Raw genomic sequence first — 7,518 nt, 5'->3', positions numbered from 1 at the left:
TTCCGTGGCCGCCCACCTTGGCCACGCCCACGATCGCAGATCCTTCGGCCTCGGCTGCAACTGCCCCGACGAGTGGCGAGAGCAATCGGCGGCGACGCAGCCCCCGTTTTAACCCGGTAAAATCAATAGACCAATGGCTACTGGGACGCGTGCGTAGTTGACGCGGACGACGGACATTGCCTCTTTCCCCTAGGCGGGGGAGGAGCAGCTGGAGGGGGTTCAAACGGTGGAAAAACTAGCTCCGAACTCACCCCCTCGAAGCACGGGGAGGGCGTATGCACCGATAGAAACGAGCGAGGGGCAGTTTCGAGCGCGGATACGTGCGAGCAGCAATTTAGCCGAATCATTCCTGTCGCATGATTTATCACCGTCGCCCGCACCACCATCGTAATAGCTGTAATAGCGGGCGGACTTTCCGCCGGCGCGGCCAAACCACGAGCATGCAAAGTGTCCATGATAAATCTTTGTTACCGCCGCGTGTGGGTGGGCCGACTTCCCTCGCCCCGGTAATCGTCGCGATGTATACATATATATATATATTTTTCTTCTTTTTTCTTTCTTCGGTCGCTCTCTCGCACCCTTTATTCTCTACGTTTCCCTACCTTTCCTGTAGGTCGCTGAAGGATACGGCGCGCAGGTCGCGTGGCGCATTGCGTGAAAAAGGAACGCGCCCTTAATTGAATTAGTCACGAGCCTCCTGGCTAGCGATTTTCCGGAGCGGCCACGGTGCCGATCGCTCGCGTGATTTCGGACGAGTTTCTCCGCGTTTCGCCTTGTAAAAGATGATCGATGGGTTAGAACGTCCTTTCGGTAGCTGTACTTGAGACCGGGTCGATCGTGACCCGCGTGGAAAGTGTTGGGAAGCCGCATCGTTTCGGAATGCATCGAGCATCGAACTGGTGACCATAGATACTCCGCAAAATTCATGTAATTTGTTTAACCCTGGGTAACCCTTGCAATCTTAGATATGATCGTCTTATGGATTATATTTTATTCTCATGTTGCAATGTATAAATTGAATAGCAAATACAACCTCTTCATTTCGTTCGCTCTGTTTCTTTATTAAATCGTATTATCATGAAACATTAATACACTTCCTTCCATTAAAAGCGGGCACATTTATCACTGGACTTCTTCATTTATATTACTTGATGTTTGTATTTACAAATCCCCATTTTTATTAATTGTTTTATGACAGTCCGGACAAGGATAAAGTATGGAAAATCTTTATGTAAATTGTCATTTTCATTGTTGACTTTATGATCGTTTCGAGAAGGAACACATTTTTTGCAAACAAGATTTCTTTTGGTGTACACGGAATAATAATTTTATAAACTTGTACATATCGCATAAATACACAAAGATCCGCAACCTGTTCGTCATTTGTTAAAATAATCGTTTCTAATGTCTTTAGCTGCATTCTGTAAAGACACCTCTCCCGTTCATGGGTTTGTAAAGAATTGTTCAATTGTAGTCGATTAACAATAGCTCGTTCTACAAAAGTAGTGCTAAAGAGTTTGGTTTGCTTTACTCTTTACGATCTTATCCTGAAACAATTGATGTCCTGTTAAATTTTCGGTAGGTGCAAGTTCAGATGAAGTAGTTATAAAAAGTAAGCTACAGTACCCTTTCTCCGCGGTCCCAACCAATTGCAAATTTGCTAAAATTTAAACAGATAATAACCGCAATTATTTTTGCGCCAAGTTAACCCTTTGCACTCGAGTGGTGACTCTGAAACACCACTAGAAATTGTTGTGGCATTATTTCAAAGAAATTACAAAAAATATTACAAAACATTTGTAACCTTACAAAATTTTTATTCAATAGATCACTAAACATTTAAATATTATATGTGTAAATCGGATCAGTTTCGTACGAATAAAATGAAAATATTCTAAGACGGGAGAAAAATGTAGTTTTAGAATGAAAATAGCGCCGAGTGCAAAGGGTTAATATCTTTGAGAAGAATTCTGCAAATAGATTGAAAAATGGGGACTCGAGTATTGACGCGAGGGTTCGGTAACAAAATTCTTGAAAGAAGCCGGTCGACGGATCGCCGGATATTTCGCGAACGGCTTTCGAGAAAGAGGCATTGTTTGGAGTCGACAGTTATGTGGCCTGGGCACCGGGCCGGCCGTCGGGAAAAAAGTGGAGCGATTTGCGAGTGAATGGTTGCGGGATTCGCACGGTCGTCAATTGGCGAGATAAATCCTGTTAGGATTCGGTTGTTTTGGCCTAACAGTTTTCGGCCCCTTCGCTGGGCTGGCGCCCTCCCAAATCTGCTAAACGGTGCGGTCACAGTAATTTAGCCATCGACCGCGAAACTAGCAGCCCGCTTCCCTCGGGGGTTTAAGGTCGAATGACCCCACCGAATGGTCCGAATGGCCCGCCAGAGATTATCGGTTCTCTCCGAGGAGCTCTCACGAATCGTCTCTCGTGCGCGCAATTGCCTCCCGGCGATTGGCCAGCGATCGTTTTCCCGATTTCGTCGCGAGCGAACGAGAATTGTTGAACGCTCGCGAGGAACCTTCGATCGGATGTTCGGAGCGATTGGACAGCTTCGAACGGCGATGATCACCCTCTCGTTAACGAGATTAGTCCCCTTGTTTGGACAGCTGAATCAAACGGCCACGACACCGTCTGCCACACGATAATCAAGTCGTTGAACCCACCGTCCCGAAACGACGAAGACGATGAAGAAGAAGCGGAACGGAGTCGTTTTATTTTATGTATTTTGCATTCGTACAAATTTCGTCGAAATCGATTGACGTTGCTGTGAGCTACTAATGACTGAAGGTGGTAAAAAATTGTAGTTTTTCGACTACAATATTATTGGACGTCGTAGGAAATTTTGGACATAATTAATTGAGAATTAAAGGTGGGTTGTCTTGGAGAACGGACGTACTTGGGGAAGGGAGAAATGTCTTACATCGGCTAGAGAACTCCTTGCGGTGAACACAGAATAATAACGCAATTAGTTTTCATACGTTCATTAATTATACACGGTTTCTTATCGTGGCCTAGTAATCAGTCCGCAGATCTTTATGCAAAACAAAAATTGTCTGCATTAATTGCAAGAGACAGGTGCCAAGCAGAAATTTCTTTCTTCCCTGAACGATTTGAAAATCTTTTAATCTTTTGACAACTTCAACATTAAAACTATTGTCCCTTAAACCGAGGCTGGTGCATATTCCCTCGTAATAACAACAAGATTTAATTTATTCAGTTTACATACGATCCTTATGGCAACATGTACTTGAATAAAGAAGCATAAAAAGTTGTATAAAACATCTCCGAAGAAAATATTTCTATAAGTTCGCGAATTGTAAAAGCAGAAAATCTGAGATCCGTCATTTCGGTCCGATAGTTCTAGAGTTAAATTCCGCGTCTACCCATTTTCGTCAGAAACCCACAAAATTCGAAGTCTACTAATAATTATCGGGGAGTAAATGCGTAGTATAAATTATAAGTAGACCGCGGATTTTATGCATTTATGACAAAAATGGAAAGGCACAATTTCATGCAGTGCACATGTTAAAAAGATTTAAGGACACCAGCGTAGTGGTTTCAGCTGAATAAACTAATTAAAGGAAGAAAGAAATTTTTATTTCGCTCCTGTGTCTTACAATCTAATTAGACCGCAGTCTAATTATGAGTAGAGATTAGACCAAATTGGTGATAAGCAATACTTAAGCAAAAACGATAAAGTACTTTCAGAGGAAGAACCGTAAGAGCGAAACGAAAGAAAGGAGGAAGAACAAAAGGATAAGAAACGAAACCGTGTAATTTTTCTGTCCAGATTCTCGAGCAGTGTTTAAGCCACATCGTGGCCGTTCTCGACTATTACGCGCGTCAAAGCCGCCGCGACTTATCGTCGATGTAGGACAATCCAACCGCTTCAACCGCTAAACAGAAACATGGGCGATTATGCTTGTACGGTTTCGAGCGCATCATCATCGCGACGTCATGGTATGACGTCTCCATTTCGTGTGGCGAGGAGCTTCGACGCTAGAAATTTGTGGGAGTAAATGTAAAAAGAAAGAAAGAGAGAGAGTGAGTGTGTGGGGGGAACAAAAGGTTTCCTATTAGGACGGTAACTATTATTCACAGCATAATGGCAAAGTGGAGGCAGAGAAGCAGAGCATTTCGTGATCGATACTCCAGAACGTTTTCCTTAGGGGTAGCTACCATCGATCTGCTGGTATGTAGCCGGGCAGACCGGCATGCGAAGGCCCCCCATTGTAAGAAAGAATTTGCATCGTGCTCGTTATCCTTCTTCTTCCTTCCCGTCGTCAGTTCGATTTCGCCGTGCGGTGCTCGCGTGAAGGAACTCCGAAGGTAATCTTGCTGGTGGCTTTTAGCGGGCCAAAAGTACAAGGCTCTCTCGCCGGCCGGTGCTGATACCTACGAATTCGCGGTTACCTCTCCAACTTCAACAACCAGTTATACGTTTCGTTCCGACGACTGACCAATGTCCCGATATACGCGCCATCCCTTCTAATCCTTTTGCTTTCTAATCTGTTTCTTTATTTGTGCTCGTCGCAATCCTACTAGGCACAATGTTGCACATTAAGCTGGAAACACTAAGGATTACCGGACTGCGAATCTTTATGCGAAATAAAGAACGAAAATTCTTGTTTTCCTTAACCATTCAAATGAGCTAGAAATAATATATTGATACTCTCAAATGTTTTTAATATTTGACATTCTCCATACATGCAATTTCATAATTATAAGAATTCCTTTAAATTGAATTTATATAGTAATTCCTCCGTGTACACACGTTTTCAAAATCCCGAATGATCACATTATTACAGCCACTTGCATTTAACTGTATTGAAATAGTCAAATTTTAGGTAAAGCCCTGGCTACATAACATTTTTCTTTCAAATTTTTTCTTTCTTTTTTTTAATGAATGTGCTCGCGTTTACAGATTACTGGGTAACGCTGTGGGCAATATTGTGTCTGTCACAGTGAAAATAAATATATGTTTCACCCTGTAACTCATTGCTTGAAACGAAAAAGTGTCTAGAATATTTGTACCTCTAACAACTAACTTTACTTTTCTAATAACTAACTTTACTAACTGTAAAGTATTTGTGCCAGTAGCAATGATACGGAACACAATTGCACATGTTTCACACTAGAACCATTAAAGAATGAGCTTCTCTATAGCTCGCCATTCAGAAAACAATCGTATGAAGCATTTAGACAACTCTCTAGAGGAAACCGATGACATTCGGCTAACTCAACGTCCTCCTAAATAAATTTTCAAAAATACAACATTCAATTACGATCGAAGTATCCATTGGCAAGCGTCTGCAACTAAACTAACAAATCTCACAGCCACCTTGTACTTCAGCAACATTTTCGTACCACTGTCAGGCTCGATCTCCGAAATAAATCTGTGGCAGGCCAACAGCAAAGAACACGAGTAGCGTCAGGGAATAATCATGCATGCGGATGAAACAGGGGTCGTCACTTGGCAGGGGGACACTGCTCGAAGAAATCATCGCGTGATGACGATCCTCCGGCCGTGACCCGAGGAGCCAGGCTAATTGTTTCACTCCGCATTTTGTACGGATCATTAAACGCGGACTCGCCTACAGGGTGTCGGACCTCCGCGAAATCTTTTTCCGCGGCCAATCAATTTCCCCTTCCCGTCCTCTTATCATAGGAAGCGATAAATTAGCGAGGGATCGAAAGGCGAGGTCTCGCGGAGAAAAATCGCAACGGGATCCGCTGCAAATCGAGCAAACTCGAGCGGTATCCTGCGACGATGCTCGGTTCGACGAGAAAACGCTCGCGTTCGCCACGCAACGGTCCGCGTTTCCACCGCATCCGGTTCCGTATGGTGTTCCCATGATCGACGATAGTTCGATCGCGTTCCTCTCGATCGTAATCATCGGGGGAAACGCGATCGCGGGATCCACGGCCCAGAGGTCGCAGGATTTCGAGGAACAGTTTCTCGAACGCACCTGTTTCTGTTTTTTGCACGAATCACGAGAACAAAAATCGTGTAAAAGATCGGAAATTAAACGATTGAAACAAGGTATAAAACTTGTCAATCAACTTGTTCAAGCTAATTATACAGGGTGTTTCATAAATCGTGGTACAATCGGACAAAGGAGTGATTCTAACAACAGAAATTAAACCGAAGAAGAGAATGACACTTTCAGAGAATTGTCAGAAAAATTCGTCGAAAATTTTGATTTATCAGAAGTAGTATTGACCAGAAATGAGCAAACATGTCAGTCGATTCCTGTACAATAGCAAGTGTATTCGATGAATTTTCAAACTCAGTTTTCTCGAAAACAAGTTCTCCCTCTGATCAATTATTGTACCACCGTTTGAAGAACAGTTCAGAATACAGAAATGTTCTACACTCGTTAATAATATTTTACTGAATGAACACAGGAAGCAACAGTTAATGCGAAGAGGAAAATAGAGGAAAATTTTATATTCCATTTCAATCGTCGTTTGTAGGTATAGTACTAGGAGTTTGTTAAACATTTTTACTTGAACACTAGGATGTCTGGAATAAAGTACATTAGTGCGTACAGAATGGAAAAGAAGAAATTAACTTGCAGCGTCGATGCGGAACCAACCCGGAAAAGTTAAACGGAAACTACTATTCCAAGTTTTAATATATTGTAAATAAAACATTGGAAAGACGGATCGATATACACTGTAGAATGTATGCACTGCACGTGTGTTGGTACGGTTATGCGTGAAATAATGAAGATAAGAGAACCGTAGAGAGAAAATTATTTAACGTATTCGGTGTCTTTAGTTTGCTAATTTCGCAAGTGTAAGATCATGCATAATTTTCTATCGTACTGTTCGTGCATGTACCCAGAGTCAACACTTCAAAAGTTTGTAAAACAAAGTTTTATGAAATCAATAATATACTACATTTCTAGTCAACAGCGGAAAACACAACTTCTTTGATGGTGTGCGTGGCTTTTACATGTTTCGCTAGATTTTTACATGATCGTTTTACCTTGTGTTCTTTACTAGTTGTCCTATCGCAAAGGAAACATTTAAACGGAATAATGAAACGGGACAAGCACATAATAAATTTAAACTCTTCCTGTTCTGAAATTAATTAATTAATCACGAGGATAATAATGGCAATTCTACAGGCAGTTGAATAAATTGGCCCCGGAAAACGTCAGTCACTGATACTAGATCATCCTGTATTCATTTCGATAACTCCGTGCATGAATATTCAGCAGCTCGACCAATAGGCGATACCCATTTTAATCTAATATCTCACACGGACCTAATTAATTGCTTATAGAGACATCTGACCCAACAAGTTCTTACGGGAGGTGATTCTACGTTAAAAACTGTGTCGAAAATGTGCAATAAAGTTTTTTGAAACAACGCTTCGTTTTCGCGAAAATCGATGCTGAAGATTCGTTACGTAGATGCGTTAAGTAGAATCGGCCAGCTATACACAGACGCGCCTATTCACTAGCGCGCCCACTCGAATAACCTTCAAGCACGATTTTC

Source organism: Halictus rubicundus, chromosome 3 (genome assembly GCF_050948215.1).
Source record: "Halictus rubicundus isolate RS-2024b chromosome 3, iyHalRubi1_principal, whole genome shotgun sequence".
Classification (NCBI taxonomy): Eukaryota; Metazoa; Arthropoda; class Insecta; order Hymenoptera; family Halictidae; genus Halictus; species Halictus rubicundus.
Note: the sequence above shows the minus strand (reverse complement) of the source record.